Source organism: Vidua macroura, chromosome 1 (assembly GCF_024509145.1).
Source record: "Vidua macroura isolate BioBank_ID:100142 chromosome 1, ASM2450914v1, whole genome shotgun sequence".
Taxonomy (NCBI): domain Eukaryota; kingdom Metazoa; phylum Chordata; class Aves; order Passeriformes; family Viduidae; genus Vidua; species Vidua macroura.
This window is the reverse complement of record NC_071571.1, coordinates 36547955-36567446: the sequence shown is the minus strand read 5'-3', so window position 1 is coordinate 36567446 and position 19492 is coordinate 36547955.

The window sequence follows — 19492 nt, the reverse complement described above, 5'->3', positions numbered from 1 at the left end:
ACCTTTATTCCATTTTCTAAACTTTTTTGTGAATTGGGCCTTAATCAATGTCCAAAAGTCACACTGAATTTAGGTGATTTGATGCTTAAATGTATACCTGTCTCTCCACTGAACATAAGCAATAAGCAATATTAATACAATTGGGAAATATGTCTCACAGGAAAAAGCATGTTTCCATGTTTAGAAAGTAAATAAATAAATTCTGTTAATGAATAATGCAAGGCCAAATAAATGCACATGTGCCTGATCCAAAACACATTAATTTTCTATTGAACATTTAACAGGAAAGCAAAGAAAATGACTTCAGGTGTAAATGAAAAAATAAATAAAACTAAACAAAGTTTTCTTTAGAGACATTTAAACATTAAGATCAAAGAAACTGCCTGGTACTCTTACTAAATTACAGGCAGCCAAGACTGTTTTGCAAGCACAATATTCGCAGTGGAATTTCCAATACTTTTTTGCCCTGATTCGATGCTCTAAGAAGCTCATTATTTCAAGTCCTAGCTAGCTGCAGAGAAGTTATCTGAGAGTTAGGCTGACATTGATAATACATTAAAAAGCTTAGAAGCACATTCTACAGCACCTACTTATGGTAGAGATATTTGTAACATGAAACAAATAAAACTATTAAAGTATTCCTGCCTTTGACATCTTTAGCCATCCAAAGCTGAGAGGAAAAGGAAAACAGAAAATCTTGTCAAAAAGTAATATTTTAAAATGTCTCACGACGAAGAGACTTTGCATGATTTTCCCTTTGCTGCTGCAGTCATGAAGGAGTAGAAGCAGTCAGCTCTGAAGTGAAGAAATGCATATTGAACATGATTTATTCCCCAAATCTATGGAAGCATCATACCAGTTATAGAGAAAATTAGTATTCTCTCTCCAGCCCAGGGAATGACTGAAAAAATAGTGTTGTCCTTTAACAGAGACATTAGCCAAGATTCCTCAAAGTGTCAAAGTGTTTAATGATCACATGCTCTGCATAGTACAATCTTTCATAAATTTATGTTGCTACTGTATCCAGACAAGCTACTTCTGTGCTTCTGGTCAGAATATACATCTTCTAAGTATAAGTATATACTTTTGTATATACTTAAGTATATACTTAAGTTTATACATAAATATATACTTTTGAGGTTTTTATTGACCCATAATACTCAATAAGATGTTGAAAGTATGCAGAAAAGAAGATGCAAGAATATTCCATAATTCAGCTCTATGCATAAGTTTTTAAGAGTACTTAAATATCATAATATAAAGGCTTGTACAAGGTCCCCTCTCCCCCAGAAAACAAAAACATTTGTTCAGTGAAAACAGGTGCAGTGGCAATATTTTCTATTTTTTTTTTGTAAAATGTCAGTGAACAAACCCCCTAGGACTCTGCAAAAGCCAAATATTTCCTAATCTTTTATCTTTTATGTTTGGTTATGCAATTTTCAATGTATTTTACATGAGCTCATCCAGAAACTTTTCCTTTGCTTTCACAGTTAATAAAAATTAAAAGAGGACAGGAACATACACAGTTGTTTATAGAAGCAGTGACCCTTGATGGGGGAATAACACGCTCTGACTCCATATTGCAGAAGGCTGAATAAATTGATTTTATTAAGCTAAATTATATTAATTAATACTATACTATACTAGAACTATATCATACTAAAAAGATACTAAAGAAAAACCCGTGACTGTCTCCAGACAGTCACAACACAACTTTAACCCAATTGGCCAATCAATCCAAACAACCTTCACTAGTGTCCAATTAACAAATCACGCTTTGGTAACCAATTTCCATAACACATTCCACATGTGCCAAACAACAGAAGCAGCGAAGAGAGATAAGAATTGTTTTCTTCTTTCTCTGAGCTTTCTCACTGCATCTCACAACTTCCCAGGAAAAATCGGGGAAGAGAAAATCATGCCTCTCTCTGTTCAGAGAATGTGAATACCACAGTTGTTCTGTGCTCATGTCTGCAGCATGCTTGGCCTTACATGGGTATAGATTCAGCTACCATTTACCATTTGGAGGATTTTCTATACAGCTTTAAGGGCTGAGTGCACTTCTCTGAAAATACAGTTTCCGTAGAGGTTGATAGGGTAGCAGCAGTTGTTTTCAGTCATCAGCTGTGCTAATAGAATTAATTTCACTAGACACATCTAAACTGTACTCTGTATGGGTAGTCAGTCAGAATTTCAAGAAGGCCAGGACTACCATGTGGTGTGCCACAAAGCACAAGTGTCCTGGAGTTTATACACAGGCACTGTGATGCAGTAAAGGAAAGGTGTATGTGAGCAGTCAGGGTAAATTGCTACAGTCAAGGTATTTCCAGAATTGTCAGGAAAGAGACTAGATATTGGTAAGATCTTATCCAGAATACCAAAAATATAGAATTATGCCTATGAAAACAAAGAGGAAATTCAAACTACAAAAAGATACAGGTAACAGCTATGTAATAAGCAAGAAATGTGTGAGAATGTTGAAAGGGGTTTCTTTGCTTATTCTAATCAAACAAAGACTGAGATAGGTGTATGCTGCCATCAGGAAGTACAGCAGTGGTAAACATAAAGAATTAATGTTAAAATTGATATTGTCAGAAGAATAAACTGGTATGTTTTTGTCAAGAGTAAAATTCTTTTGTTAATTAAAAGACATTTCACAGTGTTACAGCAAGGAGCATCTGGAACCATCCTTCAAGAAGAGCAATGATTGTAAAAATATATCTGAAAGATCTTGATCCTTTTATTAAGGCATTATATGATGTGCACCCTCTGATAACAGGGGAGTGGTCCCAATGCCACAACCTTTCTTCGCTTCTGCCTCTATGTTTCCCTCTTAATTTCATTCATCTGAAATGTACAGGCTGCATTTGCCACTGCCACTGCCTCTTCATCAGTGTCTTGTATATACAGCAAAATAGAAATAATGGAGAGTGTTGTTATAAAACAAAAATTCAAAAAATTGTAGCGTTGTTCGGCTATTAACAAGCCTTGCTGAGTATAAACTATGGCAAATGACAGTCAAGAGGTATTTTACTTTTACGTAATTATATTTTTTTAAAGTGAGATACATATATATATGCACACATGAATCTAGTAAGCATCAGCTGGCACATCTATTTAGCTATTCAAATATATTTTATCTGACAATGTTGATTTCTCACATTTATTTCTACTCACTGGGCATAGAATTGACTGCATTATGCCAATGTTTGCCATGTTAACTATTTCTAAAGGTTACCAACTACGTAATCATATATGACATGAAAAAGTAGTTGAATTTCACTCCCCAGCAAACTGAGTTCTGAGTCATTGGTACTTCCTTCTGCTGTAAGCTGTAAGTAAACCACCCCCTGCACTACCCCCAATGTACATGTTAGAGAAATAAAAAAGTCAAGTAGATATGCCATTCTTCTTCATTTGTATATGAAAGAGCTGTGAGGATGTTATTCCCTTTTGGTTGCAAGATAATGCTCATATGCCCTCCTGCAAAAACTTCACAGAAACATCCTGACCTCTTCAGATGCTTTTTGTTCAAATATTTTCAGTTGAATAATGAAAGCCAAAGGCTTATGATGCATCTCCTAATTAAGACAAACAGCATTCATTTCCATTTTTAAATGCTATGTATTATTTTGCCTCCATCTTTCTTCTTTTTCGCTTTTCACTGTATCCCAACCATCAAATATAAGACTTCAGATTCTCCTCAAAACAAAGGCCTGCACAGCTGTTACTTTGCAACAAGCACATTGTGGGCCCCATCCAAAGCTCATTGAAGTCGCAGTCTTTCAATTGACTTCAAAAGGCTTTGGATAGACTCCTTTCTTAGGCTATATCTTAATATGTGATGCATTTTTAAAGCTGGAGAACGTTTAATGCACTGACGTTTCTGCAGTTTATTGTAACAGAAGATATATGAAAAATCTGCAAACAAAGAAATGGACTGAGTGAATTCTGCACAAAGTGTTAATATGAAATGTATTCTTATGATACCGCTGCCAACTACTTTTAATATCCTAATAATGTATTGTTACTTGGTGACAATACAGAATAATTTTAAATCCCCATTCATAAAGACTCCAATTATAATCTAATTCAGCTCAGATTAACTATGCTTTGATGGCAATTTTCTTATACAAAAAAAAAAATTAGTCTAAGATAATGTGCTGCAAATATAGTTTCAATGCTAATAAAAGGCAGTTTAAGAGCCTAGAGAAGTTCATTCTGACTACCTTTTCATTGCAATGATAAACAGTACATAAAGCACTTCAATTACATATTTAATGTAAAATACGAAGTTGTAACATAAAATTTAGTCAAACCACTGATAACTTCACTTTAGGTATCCAAATTTTTCAATAAATAAAATTGGACTTTAGCTGTTTCTACACAACTGTGACAGAGTTGAGATCGATGTTAGCAGTGTAACTACAGATGCATCTGTTTCATATAATAATTTCATTGCTATTAAAAACTGCAGAAGCTTTCATTGTTTAAAACTGAAGCAGCTGTAAGTGGGACATCTCAGTTCATTACTGTTTCAGCCAAGCTTTGCACTGAAAATTATTCAGTAAACTTTCATGACAGCTTTTGATTTTTGCTATAACTTACAACACTCTTTTACTGCCATAAGTTGCTTTCTTGCAATAAATGTAAAACGATATGGAGCTACATTGCTTATGCCAGCTCAAGATTTGATCCAAAAGCTGATTCTGACATCAAGGCCCTGGCACAAGGGCATCTCATAAATCTAAATGAAAAATTACAATAACGATAACTGCCAAAGGCTTTAATCTTAGTGGTATACTAAGTAATTCCTTTCACTGTAGTGCAAGAATTACAATGCCTGTAATCTTTAATATTAACTTCTAGTTGGCATTTTTTTCATTCATCGAAAAGCAGTAATTCTACTCCAACCTTCCTCTGTTTTTTTAACTACTGTTCAAGAGGAAACTTATGGATGTGCGAAATCTTGTGAGAGATACATAGCAGAGGCAACCAGAACTTCATGAAAAATTCTGTCAGTTTGGATTTTGTATTCTAGAGAAGGCAAGAAAGGGGTGAAAGGGAATTCCTCTGAAACTCTTTTATGCAAACAAAAGTGACCAGAAAGTAGCTTAGTTGTGACTGACAGCTTTGATTAAAGGAGCCTGCATGGAAGTTTGTAATGTTTTATATCAAGCAGACAAGTGGACTGGTCTCCTTTATCCCCACGTAGACTAGATGACTAATAACAGGAACAAAATCTCATCTAAGAATTTTTCTGTTCATTTTCAGAAACAAATATCCCTTAAACCTGATTAATTTTACAATGGTTGTAAAGCAGGTCTGAAAATTGTCTACAGAAGACCTAGATCTGAATTCCCACTTAGAATCAGAGACATGGAATAGGATTTTCAACCTGCATCTTCTTCTCTGAAAAGCATCAATTTAAAAAAGCCTCAATTTAAGTTGAACAGGTTCTTTTGGACACCACAAATTCTGCCACTGACAGAGGAAATCTATTTAAACATACCTAAATATAATACATTTTCCCTTTGGTGATCCAAACCAATTCAAACACAAAAAAACTCTTAAAGGTGAAAGACTCTCTCACAATGCTACAGTCAAGATATGTTTACACATCTTTTCTTATTAATGGCTCAATTTAATCCCTTAATCTGAACAAATCACTCTACTTTTGAATAAACATTGTGTTTGCTTAATCTTTTTTAATCGTTGATTATCCCTATTACTTTTTGAACACTTTCTCAATGATTTTACTGAAATGAAATGTTGCAATTTTCTCCAAATTTTAATTGAATCAGCGCCTTTCATTGCTTTGGTTTTTTTTGGGTTTTTTTTGGGTTTTTTTTTTTTTTTTTGGTGTTTTTTTTTTTTTTTTTTTCTCTCAGTGGTATAAATCTAATCCATTTTGAAAGGAAAATAGGAATGATAACAAACCAGACTTTAAAGTAGTGGAATAAAAAATTTTATTTACGCTGTAAACTGTGGAGTATGTCCCTTTGGTAACTGCCATTTTCAAAGTCCTTTCAGTATCGGAAATGAGATTTTTTCAAACTAATTACCCACTGACGACAAAAGAGAGAACAAAAGCCTTCTGGGCTTTGGTTACTACGCCCCAGTTCCAGGAAGGCAGAGGGTTATACTGCTGACCAGCAGATGGAGACACAGTACTCTTCTTGGATGTTACGTGCCCTATTAATGGAGTCACATTTCCTAGGCTCTCACTTGTACATGCTTTTGAGTTTAAATTTCATAAATTCAAGTACTTGGGGTTGGGTTGTTTTTTTTTTTGTTTTTTTTTTTTTTAATCAGCTGTATGCTACCAAATAGTTTTATTTATAGATCCCAAATGAATATTTGGAACTACATTCAGCTTGAGAAAGCCCACACATTCCAGGTCAAAATTTGACTTCTCTTAATACTCTTTAACATTAAATGTTTTCCCTCAAATACTCCCATCAATAAACTCAATAGTTTTCTTGATAATTGAAAATATGAGTTTGCAAATTAATTGAAACAACCTTTTAAATGAGTAGTGAAAAAAAAAATAGATGTTCCATGGGTTGCAACCATGAAGAATCTGGAAATGATTCATCAACAGCTCTGAATCTTGTGCCTTCAGATACTCAACACAGAGTTTTTTCAGTTGTGTGAAATAGCACTGGCATTCTCTCTGATTTTTATTTTGACTCCAGAGAAACAGGCTACTCATTCTCTCAAAGAAGCAAAAGCTGCCATATTTATTCTAAGAAAAATAGTAAGTGGTGCATCAATTATTCTAGTCATTTGTGTGTCTAATGCCTAGAACATTAGGATATTTTTCTCTTCTTTTTTAAGAGTTGCCATATGAAAATTCTAAGTTAACTTACATGCTAAATTCTGGCTAATAGCAAGGGTATTTTCTCAAGCAGGACTGTTTCCTCAAACATGATAGTAAGCCAGAGTAAATAACCAATACTGAAGAGAAGAGGAATAAAAGCACAGTTTATGGTTATGCAACAAATCTACCAATGACTGTTCCTCTTATGTTTGAAGCAAAACGGCTTAGCCAGGAGGTTTGATGGAAGTCAAAAGACAGCTAGAAACCTGCAGGATCAATAACAAAAAGGGTTTTTCAAAGTGATTGGAATGAAATCCCAGAGTTCTGTATTTACAAAGGCTTGATTCAGCTTTAGGGCGCCAGAAATGAAAGTATCCATCACTAAATAGATCATACTTGTAGGAAGTAACATGGGAGAGAGAGTAGGGCTTGTTATTAGGGACATAAAGGGGGAAAGCACAAGCTACATGTTTCTGAGTATGTGGTAGAAACTTTAACTTTCTCTCTCTCTAAAACATGGACGTTTTTTCATGACACAATAGAAAATGGAAAAAAAAGTCAAATAGAAAAAGTACTATTTTTCCAAAACCAGCAAAATAGAACTCTCCTCAAGAAATGGCATGTGAAATCTGTTTACAGATGATTTCCCAAAGCAAGCACATGTTATCCATCATGTTTCCATGACCCAGGGTAATATCAAATACAGAAGTACATAAGATTTAATGTTTTTAGCTCTAACAGAGACCTCCTGTAGCACACTGACCAGAAATAGAAAATGTTGTCACAGTGAGCTCGTGAGTTAATGGTAACTTTGGGTAGCTTGAACTGTTCTTTCTTTGAAGGAATGGCATGGGCATTTTCTTTGTTGGAGAAATAAAGGATACAAAGTTGTATATTTTGTTACTTTTCATTGAAACTGTGCTAATAACAATACCAGCTTTCTAGAAGTCCTTATTAAGTGCAAAAATAATGTTCATTAGTGGATACATTTGTTTGCAAAATGAAGAGGTAAATTTTTTTCCAATAAAATTGAAATTTTGTTTCATTCAAGTCCTCATCAGTTATTGACTGGCCTCAGTTTATTTACTGATAGATCATAACAACAGACATTCCATTTTTAGAAACATCATATTCTGAGACATTATTAGCAGTTGTGGTATTATCCTCCTAACTGAAAAAAAAAATAGGACCATTGCCAAATTACATAGTTTTTTGGTTCTTCAGCAGATACTGAGGAGTTTAAAGTATAATAGGAGCCATGTTTTTTTGCATACTGCATATTTTCGTTTTAGCTTCAGTCCTAAAACTTCATCTGCTTTCTGACTTCAAGTATCTATGCCAACAATTGCATTTCCATTAAAGTCTCTACACATATGAAGAGGAAAAAAGAGGCATAAGAGCTATGACAGTGTTCAGGTCATCCATTAATTCTCTAATGAGTGAAACCTCAAAAACTAGCTGTTGTTGAAGTGGAACGAATCAGACTTAAAGGGCTGGTGAATCAGATTTTTTATTTGCTGCTTTTTGCCTTCAGCAAGTACTACTGAACAAATCCTTTTTCCCCCCAAAGGGATGGCTAGAGCTGGTTTTGGTTTGAATCTCTGTCAATATTTTTAATTCAGGCAAATAAAAGTGATTAAGCTATGGTTTGAATAAGTTTGCCAAATCAGTCTTAAATAACAAAATTAATTCTGAGTTATTCAAGAAAACACATGAAAATAGAGATAGCAATAACTTGTAATTTTTCTAACGTTTCAAGTATCTTTTGGTTTTCTTAAAAATATAAGGAAAATAAGCTTTTTTGCAGCAGTATGTGGAGTACATGCATACTTTTGTCTACATTTTAACTCTCTAGGAAGGGTTAACAGGGAATATTATGAGCAGTGATGTTTATGAAAGTGGTAAAAGTTAACCTTTACAACTATCAACACAGGCATTTCTTGCTCTGTGGTAACACTTCAGTTACAATAAAACATTCTTATAGAACACATAGTCAAAACTTGTTGTCAATTATTTAGTATTCCCATAAACCATTAGATGGTCAAAAATATCTTTAATTGATTCCATCTCTACCTACACTACTTATTATTTATTAGTATAACAAACTTCTCCATGGGAACAGCTAATTGTACCTCCCTAGTGGCCACTTCAAGTGGAATAAGCATTGCACAGTGCTGCCTAAGATACTGCTGAAAGGTCTTCAGCATTTGGGATTTGATTAAAACTGTATTACATGTACACATCAGCAACCATTGCTAAACACTAATCTAAAAAAAACCACTAATCTAAAAAAAAAAAATTCCTTCTGCTACGCTGCTTAACACAATTGAAAAGCCTTGCATGTATGGAAAGAGGAGGATGGGAGGGTCTCCTATCTCTTTCCTTCCCAAACCCCAATAATCATTTTGTAATAGACATAATACAGTGTTCGCTTATACAATGAGTAGGGAAAGTGTGCACCCAACCAGCTGCACTGTGGGAGAGACCTTTCCCTCTGAGATATATGTATCAGAGTTAGCTACTGCTGTCTAAGCTGAATGATTTTTTTCCTTTTTTTTTTTTATTTTTTTTTATTTAAGACATAATTGTTAATCTTATCTATAGTAGAAAAGACATATGTTATGGAAATAGTAAGCCACACTATGTTTAGATTTTTCTGTGGCAAGATATTCCATAGGCAATGTTTCACAAAGGAAGATTTAGACAATAAAACATACATTGAAACATGCAGGTGAGTTGTAAATACTGCTGAATGATGTTAACATAAGAACAACTACACTATGTAGATCAATATAAACCATGATTTTAAAGATAGATATTACACTGATTATTGGATTAAAAGTTGAACAAAAAATGAACAGACATCTTCTCAATTAAATTAGTGGGGTTTTGTCACACTCAGAAAGCCTTTGTTGAAATGAGCAATCTCTGAATATCTTTTAAGATGCAATTTAAAATACACCTGGCTGATTTGGAATACTCTTACTGATCCTTTTGGGGTTGGTTTGTTTGTTTTAAGCCAAGTGGCATATCTGGGAGTGATCTTTCATGCAACTGTAAAGAGACATATTTTTAAAACTGGATTCTAACCCTGCAGAAAGGATGCCCAGACTACATATTTGAAAATACATCAACAGTATAAGTGCAGCATTGGGTTTAGATCACAGGAAGAGTAAAACAAGGAAACCATCTTATCCAGAATAAGATCATTACATTTTTCAGAATAGTCATGGATAATACAGTCAGTTCAAATGACCTCAAAGTATTGATTGTCAGGAACCTTAAAGGTAAAAATAAACTCTGGCGAAATACTGATGAACCTGCATTCAAAAACTCCACCATTGTTTGCAATTGTAAGTGCCATGTTCCAAGCCATATGTTGATCACCAGCCAGACTACTTTACTGTCTATACAGTTCTTTAATTCAAATTTGAATTATCCTATTTAAAAACAAGAATAACTTATTGCTTTTCTTTCCCTACTTTTTATTTTTCTGGTGTTCTAAATTTATGAAAATGAACATTTTGATAAATATTCTTTCTTGTGAAATTAAGTTGCTTTTTTTTCCCCTCTTCTTCAGCAGCAAACTAGAATTAAAACTGCCAGAATGTATACAACTTTTAAAATAATATGGAGCAATGAAGAGATCAAAAATGAACAAAAATTCAAGTTCAAGGTACTTGCAGAAAAAGCTGAGTCACCAGAAAATGTTGGCTAACATTATCAAGGTAGGAATAAAAGCAGAACATTAAATTCTAGACAGATGACAGAAACAAGAGCTATTTAACATTCATCAGCATAAAATGACAGGAGTAACAAAGCATTATTTTGAGAAAGAAATGTCTTACTTTCTGCAAATGCACTTAATTGCAGGGTTTTGGTGCAAACACTTGTTCCTTATGTTAGGTCAGTGGCATATTTCAAATATACAGTCAAGACCTGTAAAATTGGAGAATCAGGATCTCAGTTCTTAGATGCTGGAGTTGCTTTGCCTGTTGGAAGGTGTGGCTCTTACAATTCACAGCACAATGTTGCTCACAAAGACTGCAGTAGGTAACTAATGAACAACACTTGCTGCTCAGCTGTGATTGCAGTAACTATTTCCTAAGAGCAGGAAGGATCATGGAGTGCCAAATGCTGAGAGTGTGACAGTTTGTACAGTAAGAGAGGTAAAATCTGCTTTGCATGGAATCCTTCCTAATACCAGTGGAATAAAACTGAAATGAAATGTGATGTTACCAACTGTCCTTGCAGTGCCTCTGACTGGGAAAGCTGTTGTATCTGGGTAGTGATGACTGATATTTTACATTATCTACACATCTAGGTAGAGTTTCTGCTTGTGTGCAGGCCAGACTCACAGGACATACACTGTAAGGTTGCCCTGCACTTGCATAAGTTACCACACAGAACACTTGCAGTGAGCTGTCCATGCACACTATCGAACTTTCTGCATTGGCCATGGAGTGTCCTTCAAACTAGGTGCTCCAGCTGTATCAGGTCACAGCCTGAGGTTGCAGAGAGGCCAATCCCTACTGTAGCAAACAGATCTCATGGGATGTTACAAAGAGAAAAGGTTATTAGTATTTGCTAACACAGGTTTAAATGTAATTTTAGGACTAATATTCAATTTTATGTCTTTAACCATTTTTAAAAGAACATCAGGCATTTAGGTAATTCCATTAGCTTATTTTCTGAAAAACCTTCCAGCCTAATGTTGATCACACTTATATTTCTGGGTATGAGAGGTAGAAGAGTATAATTCCTACCTCCATGCCTTACTGCCCATACCTGCTGCTGTTTTGATTCCTCCTACAAGAACAGCAGAAGCAATGAGTAAGAACAGGGCATAAGACAGATCTTAATGTATTTTTGCCCACTGTAATGGGTAGATAGCTAGCATTAATATAAATTGGAAATCACTTTCTGATACCTTGATATTCACAAATTTATAAACTAAGGAAAGCTTAGAATCATTCCTGTCTCTTAATTGCTTCTCTTTGTGGATTTTACCTGCAGTAAACAACCCTTCTATTAGCTCCCCAAAATGTGTGAGATATATAAAAGCCTTTTAATAGAGTTGGTTTTGAATGACAATTTTAACATTTTTAGTAATCACTTTTACTGACTATTTTACTTCAGAATCTGTTCAAATCTGTTGGTTTATTGCAATCATTTTTCTCTTGAGAGGAGGAGCTAAAACACTGGTTTGTAATTGATCCCACTATTACTGCTAGGAATATTGTTTTGCCAACATTAGCCTGACTCTACCAATTTTAGTGGATGATCTTTGCCATGCCTTCCAGCTGCCATATGACTATGGCAAAAGTAGCATATATGCCCCCACCAAAGACATCTTATGAGGTATAATTTTATTAGCTTGTTTTAAAAGTAGAACTAATTTTAAAAATCAGAATGTTCATCCCATAAAAATCCAGTATCTTAATGTGTATTTTAACCCTGTGGATATGATGACAAATTACAAATACACAAACATTTTACAAAAACAGACAATTTGACAAATTCAAAATGCTTGTAAACCAATGTGCTTTCCACTGAGAATGGAGCAAAAATCTTTGGAAGGGAAGAGCTTTAGAGCTAGGGAGAATATATTTTCTTCATCTTGACAAGAAATCTAAAAATAGAAATTCCTCCAGATTATTACTTCACCAAACAAACTTGTTTTCTTGACCCGTCACTTAATTAAAAACTTCCCATCTAGCTTGAAAAATGCAATTCTATGTGTTCTAAATACCTAATAATAGAGGAAAGTCTCTGTAAAACCCAGGCAAACCACTTGATTGTATATAGATTAACATATCTGGCTCAGTCACAATGGTAGAAATATGGAAACCCAGAGGGAATTGTTCTGCTGTTATTAGGACTTGCTATAAATAAAATATGAAGCATATATTCCAAGAACAAATCTCCATTAGGATTACAAAGAGGTATCTAAATGAAGAGAGAATTCTCTTGCTTACAGAGCATACTGAAACAGAAAATCATTGTAAACAAAAAATTACTAATATAAGTTTTTTTGTGAAAATATTTATGAATTTTATAATGGAATATTGTTTTCACTCTTGAAAGACTCCACCCAGTCAATGCCTCAGACATCTATATTTATTTGCCCTAATATGTTTTTAATAAGGATCATAATACCTAAAGCAAGCACAAATGTATGGTGGGTGGAGAATGGATTGGGAACAGTCCTGAGGAGAAGGACTTGTGGGTGATGGTTGACAATAAGCTGGGCATGAGCCATCAGTGTGCACTCACAGTCCAAAAAGCAAATCATACCCTGGGCTGTATCCAAAGCAGCATGGCCAGCAGGGTGAGGGAGGGGATTCTACCCCTCTGCTTCCTTCTGATGAGACCCCACCTGGAGCACTGCATCCAGCTCTGGAGTTCCCCAGCACAGGCAATGTATGGTCCTGCTGGAACAAGTCTAGAGGAGAGCCACAGAAGATCAGAGGGCTGGAGCAGCTCTCCTGTGAAAACAGACTGAGTTCTGGTTGTTCAGTCTGGAGAAGAGAAGGCTCCATGGAAGACCTTTGAGCAGCCTGCTGGGGTCTGATGGCAGCCCACAACAGAGCTGGAGAGTGACTTTTTACAAGAGCATGTAGTGACAAGAGAAGGGGGAAACTTTAGACTTAGAACAAAAGAAACTTAGAACAAGGCTTTAACAATTAGGACAATTTAGATCAGATATTGGAAGCAATTCCTCACTGTGGGGGTGGTGAAGTGCTGGAAGATGTTGCTCAGGGAAGCTGTGGATGCCTTGTCCCTGGTGGGGCTCAAGACCAGGTTGGATGGGGCATTGAAAAATGTGGTCTAGTGGATGGTGTCCATGCTGATGGTGGAGAGGTTGGAACTAGATGAGCTTTAAGATCCCTTCTGACCCAAACCATTCTGAGATTCTAATACTCCTTAAAGAATAAAAAAAAGAATTATTTTCCTTTTTAAATGAGGGCTAAGGGTTAAGATGACTTGAAAAAACCCAATCCAGATGCTAGCAAGATTAATGGGCAGAAAAACAGGAAAAATATGTTTTTTCAAACTATGAAAAGTCTGCTTAAAAGCTGTAGCTGAAAGTACTCATTGGGTTTATAAGACTAGTTTCCAACACAACATACTGAAAAAACTGCAAGAGGTAAGCAGTATGTTCATGAGTAATCAACCCGATAAAGACAGAGTAAATATTATTTTTAAAAAAGGAATATTTTTTTAACTAAAGAGTAGCATTTTTATATATAGCAATATTTATATTTCTATTTATTATATTGTAGTAGTAGCCATGTAAAACAAATCAAAATAAATTTTTTTGGTAACAAATTCTTAGCTATTCCTCAAAAACAATAGCAAAATCAAAATCTCATTAGTAAAACTTTCTAAAAGAATCCTGAAACAAAACAGATTTCCCACAAGTTTCAGCTTTCTCTACCGACTGACCTGTTATGCCTCAGCCCTAAAATACTGTGCCTTATCAAATTAGAGACCTAGTTATGTCCAGGACAAATCAGATATGTCTGTACAGAAAACACCTTGAACAAGAGCAGCTGCTTTGATATATTCTTGCTCTCAGTAGCAGTAAAATCTCCAAGGATCTCCAGCTCTCCAACATCCTTTCACTGGGCAATTTCAGAGCAGCAAACATTTTCTTCTCATTCTATGAAGCATGAGAAAGTGTTGAGTTTCCTTTTTTTTCCTAGTGCAAAATTTCTTATTTAAATAACTTTTTGCTTCCTAGCCTAGCCTGGGGTCAGATTATGTATCTATTTAATTTCTAAACCAGTTTTTATCTGCCAGTTATTTGTTTGCCACTTTTTCCTCATCATAACTGCATCTCCACAGCTTCTTTCATCACCTGGAAATTGGATACAGCAGGACTTAAAATACTCTCATTCACTTGACAGCAGAAATCAACACAGTTTTCTTCACAGAAGTGTCCTTTCTTTAGTAACACCTAAAAATCCCCTACAAAGAGAAAAACAAAGATGACATGACCCTAGATGAAGGATTCCATGAGTAAGACAAGAGCTGTCTATCTTTCCATTCTGCTCGTGGCAGAGCACAGGGAGACATTCATCACAATGGGTTTGCTGAACAAGAATAATTGCTGATAGTAATTAAAGTAAGCAAGACACTGCATGGGCTAGGTTGAAAAGTTCCTATAATTAAAATCAGAAAAAAAACAGTGCTAGTTTGCTTCTTACCTATATATTAAATATACAAGAAAGTCTATAAAGAGGCAATGACTGCCATATTACACTAGCTTTTTTATGATTTCAGAGTTCCATTATTATCCTCAAATGTTCAATGAAGACTTTGCTGCTACTCAATTCTTATTCTGTTTAAAATATTACTGTCTTTTTCTTTAGAGGAAAAAAGTGAGATCAAGCTTATTTTTATTTAATTGTACAAGTTCTCTAAAATATTCTTGGATGTTTTATTTAAGTGAAAAATCTATCAGTGAAGTTCTGCTTTCTTTTGTGTTTCAGTTGTTCTGGGAATAAGTTATTCTTGGATGTTAAACTATTATTGTAATATCCATCACAGTTTTCAATATGACAAAGTTACCAAACACTGCCCAACAGAAAGGACTTGTCATTTTTTAGCCTTCAATTCTGAGAGATAACGTCCAAAAGGATTTCACAGATATGTCTCATATTTGCCCTGAGGCATCAGTTCATATTTCAAAAATTATCTACTTTAGAAAATTCAGTTATCCCACTGTTCTGGTGCAGAATGTAGAGAAAAATATTTAAGAAAAATCCATTTTGGGATAATTTACCCTTTTAAAACAATGCTCATGAAAGAACATTAAAAATGTACAAAAATAAAATGTTTACATGCAGACACGTACATATATAGTTGCACATACACACACATGCATATGAAGTCCTGTTGAAGACTGAAGCTTACAGACCATGTCTTCTCCTTAATTATGAGTTATCACGAAAATTTTTTTCATTCTGTCTGTCCCATTTCATTGGAATACAAGCACCTTAGCTGCCTCAACAGCTGCAGAGAAAGTGCAGAAAAACTGGGAGGTCATTTCATTGCCCATTATTTCTTTGCAAATTTAGCTGTGGGGAGTAACAAGAACAAATTGTCTCCCATTGAAAAGAAGCCACATATCTGTAGATAACTTGTCTCACTAATGGTTTTTAGAGGATATAAAAAATACAGTAAATATGACTGAATTAAACTACATAGAGCACTGGGGAAACTGGGTCCACCCCTTGATGGTAAAAAGCGTTGTCTTAGCTCCATCCATTCATGCCCACACATGATACAGGTCACACATACTTCAGTTGTTTCAGCAGAATTTCATAGATAGCATCATTTTCAGTCAGACTTGGAGCCAAAAGGTCGTCTCCATTTAAAGGAATGCTATCCAAACAATGTTGCAGAAAAACATTAACCAAATAGCACACATCAAAAATAAGAGATCAAAAACTACTCTTTCACTTGCTGTTAGAAATAAAACTGGTTTTCAGCTGCCTAAGATGTATGTAGGAATATACCTGTGAAGACTTCCACCCTAACCATAAAAAAGGTGTCTCCATTAAAAAATAGTATTGGTAATATTCTGTCTGTTCTATACATGTGTTGACCTCTATGCCTGCTATGAGGAGAAGAAAGAATAAAACAGAAAACAGAAGGATATTAAGAGATGACCAGCAACAGCTTCCTACCTTCTTACTTCAGAATACTGAAAGTAATTACTGTGTTTTCTTTTAAAGGGTCTGAGATCAGTGGTTATTCAGCTAAGCACATTTATTAACTAATCTGCTGAAGTGATTTCCTCTCCAAGCAGCAGCAGGGTCCAGCTAGAAAAAGGCTGACAGAATCAATTATTACCTGACCGACAATATTCACCAGTACAGTCACTCTGCTTACACTTCTACTTTATTTCAGTATATTTTCTTAAAACTGTGGTTTGGTTTCAGGCTTATTGTTTGTCACCCATCTACCACCTTGATCACAATATCAGGGATAGATCCAGCCATACTGTGAAAGGGAGCAGTGACACAGAGATGCAGCTACAATCAAGTCAGGTGACACAAACCAGCAGTGCTAATTGGAGGGGCTGTGACTGGCTTATCCACCCCAAATAAATCTACCCCTGGGTAATCCTTTATTTTATGCCTAGCAGACAGGTTCCTGTGCAATAACTTTTAAAAGAATCTTGGGAGTGTGGGGTAGATTTAAGGATGATGTTTTGTTGGTTTTATTATCATCAAACACTTGCTTTTCTGACCCCACTGGCTTCAGGAAGGACTTTTTATTGTGAAAGTTTTACTCACTCTGAGTATAGGTGGCAGAATCTGATCCAAAAGGATTTAAGCAAACTTTTGAGTTTTCTTATTATTTGAGTCATGTTTTTACTGCTTTCCCTTTTAACACTAGGTTTGAATTCAAATTTCATTTCCAAAGAAACAGCTATGATAATCTGTGGTGAGCTGATTAATAGCACTTACGCAAATTTCAATGACCACAAAGTTGTGAATGTGTCTGTGTGAGTGATCTACTTCTTATAAAGTAAATGAGTCTTCTTTCACATATTTAATAATACTCAGAATTCCCTTCTCCTCCCCTTCCTCTCTGCATTCACTCTGAAGTCCTCTCTTTCTCTCATTTGTTGTTGTTGTGGCAAAGTTATGTTTTTCTATACTATTTCCACTCGCCTACAGTTAATCATTTATGGTCTTTTCCACTGCAAACATGCAGAAAACACGTAAAAAGGAAGTCTGTTATCACACAATCAGCAACTCCGATTACAGCTTGATCAGAATTGACATCATTGTGGTTTCATTAGCGATATTAGATAAGTGCAAACTATTTTCAATCTCTTTTTTTTGTCTTTTGCAATGTCAAAGGAGACACTCACCCTGCCCCAACTGGTTCTGTTTGACAGTGACAGGACTGCATAAAGGATTCCTTTCACTTACCATCTCAAGACCATTTTACGTGCCAAACAAATCAAATCTACACATCTCTCACCATCTTTATCAACCTGCCCAGGCAAACTGTTGGAAGCATTACAACCTTTGACTTGTTAACTTATTTTTCTCTCTTTACAGCCTAAAGCAACTCTTAAAATGTAGAGGATGTACGTGCAAACAAGTAAGTTTTGCAATATAAGTACTGGGGTAGAGAAATTCTCCCACTGACAAGATCGGATGATGAAGATAATCTTCTCCCCCTGTGTTTCATGTTACATAGTCTACCTAAGTTTGGCAGATATACTTAAACCAATTTTTACAGTAAAAATAAGCACTCATCCCAGGAGATTTTTAGTTTATTCTTAATATTTTTCTTTTGTTACTTCTATAGTTACAAAAAATGAATGAGAAAAAGTGCTCTCAAGTGGGGAATCCTGGACCCCTTAGAAAAATAGCTTTTTGCCAAGGAAAAAAATGGCTTTATTAATTTTACAATATCTATTTTTAATTATAAAAACACCATAACAAAAAACTTCTTCAACACTGTTAAAAAGAAATAGGCCAGACCCTGGCTTCAAATATGATTCTTAAAATTTGTCTTTCTGTATGAATCTTTTTCTGCTGTTGACTTTTGTGAAGAGCAACACCATCCTGAGTTACAGCAACAGCCTGTTTTTTCCTCAAATGTTTCCCACTAGACTGAATCAGGAATGTACTTTCACAGACTCACAAGAAGCAAATCATTCTTTTTGAGGGGCCTGAGAAAACCCAGAGATCCTGGCAAAGGGAGATGAAACTATGACCTGCTTAGAGCAAGGCCTGGGGAACGTTTTTTAAGGGTTATGGGTACTTAAGCGTACACCTACAGGCGTGTTTGGACAGTGAATGTAACTATTCAATGGCTAAATTAAGATATTGTTTGCTGTGAGATGGGAAGATCAATCAGGAGATTGAAGATTCTATGCCTTCACTCTTTTCTCATCTCTCTCCTTGGGTAGTTTCTACTGTCCCAGTCAGACAGATCATATGGGATTAGATGGAGCAGGTATAAACTACTGTGGTAGCTATTCTGGGCTTGCTCCACTTGAACTCCAAAGTACAACATCACAAGGAAGGATATTTGTAGCATTGCAAGATTATACCCTGAAGTCATACTTTAGAGACTCAGAAGACTAATGGATGTTCTTGTACCAAACTGGCTGGGAAGTTGAGTGGGATCCCATGACAGGTCCAATTTAAATATGCAAGTGGTCATGCACTAGGCAGTCAGCCTCATATGTGCTACTTATATCAGTAATAATTAAACTGTTAAGTGAAGAGACTTTGGAAAAGAAGACTGGATGTAAAGTAGCATAAAGTTTTCATTGTATTATTTGGCATAATATTCACAGTGAAATGTATATTTTAAATCTTTCATAGAATCTGTATTCGTTCTATAAAGAAGAGAGGGATGGAAAGTTCCTTGTTTCCATAAAAAGAAGGAAAAGAATTTAGAGAAGATGAAACATTGATTCTGGCTAAATATAGAATTTAGTCAAATATGGAAATTATTTAGAGATAGACGAATATTCAGTCTGGCTAGGTAACTGTATGCAGAAAAGCAGCCTTCCTTCACATCAGCTCTAAAGCAAAACAACAAAACACAGTCCAGTTTGTCCTGCCTTGACAAGGAGAAAGGACATCTGGATGTTTCCCATGGGAATATTCTTTTCTTCAAAAT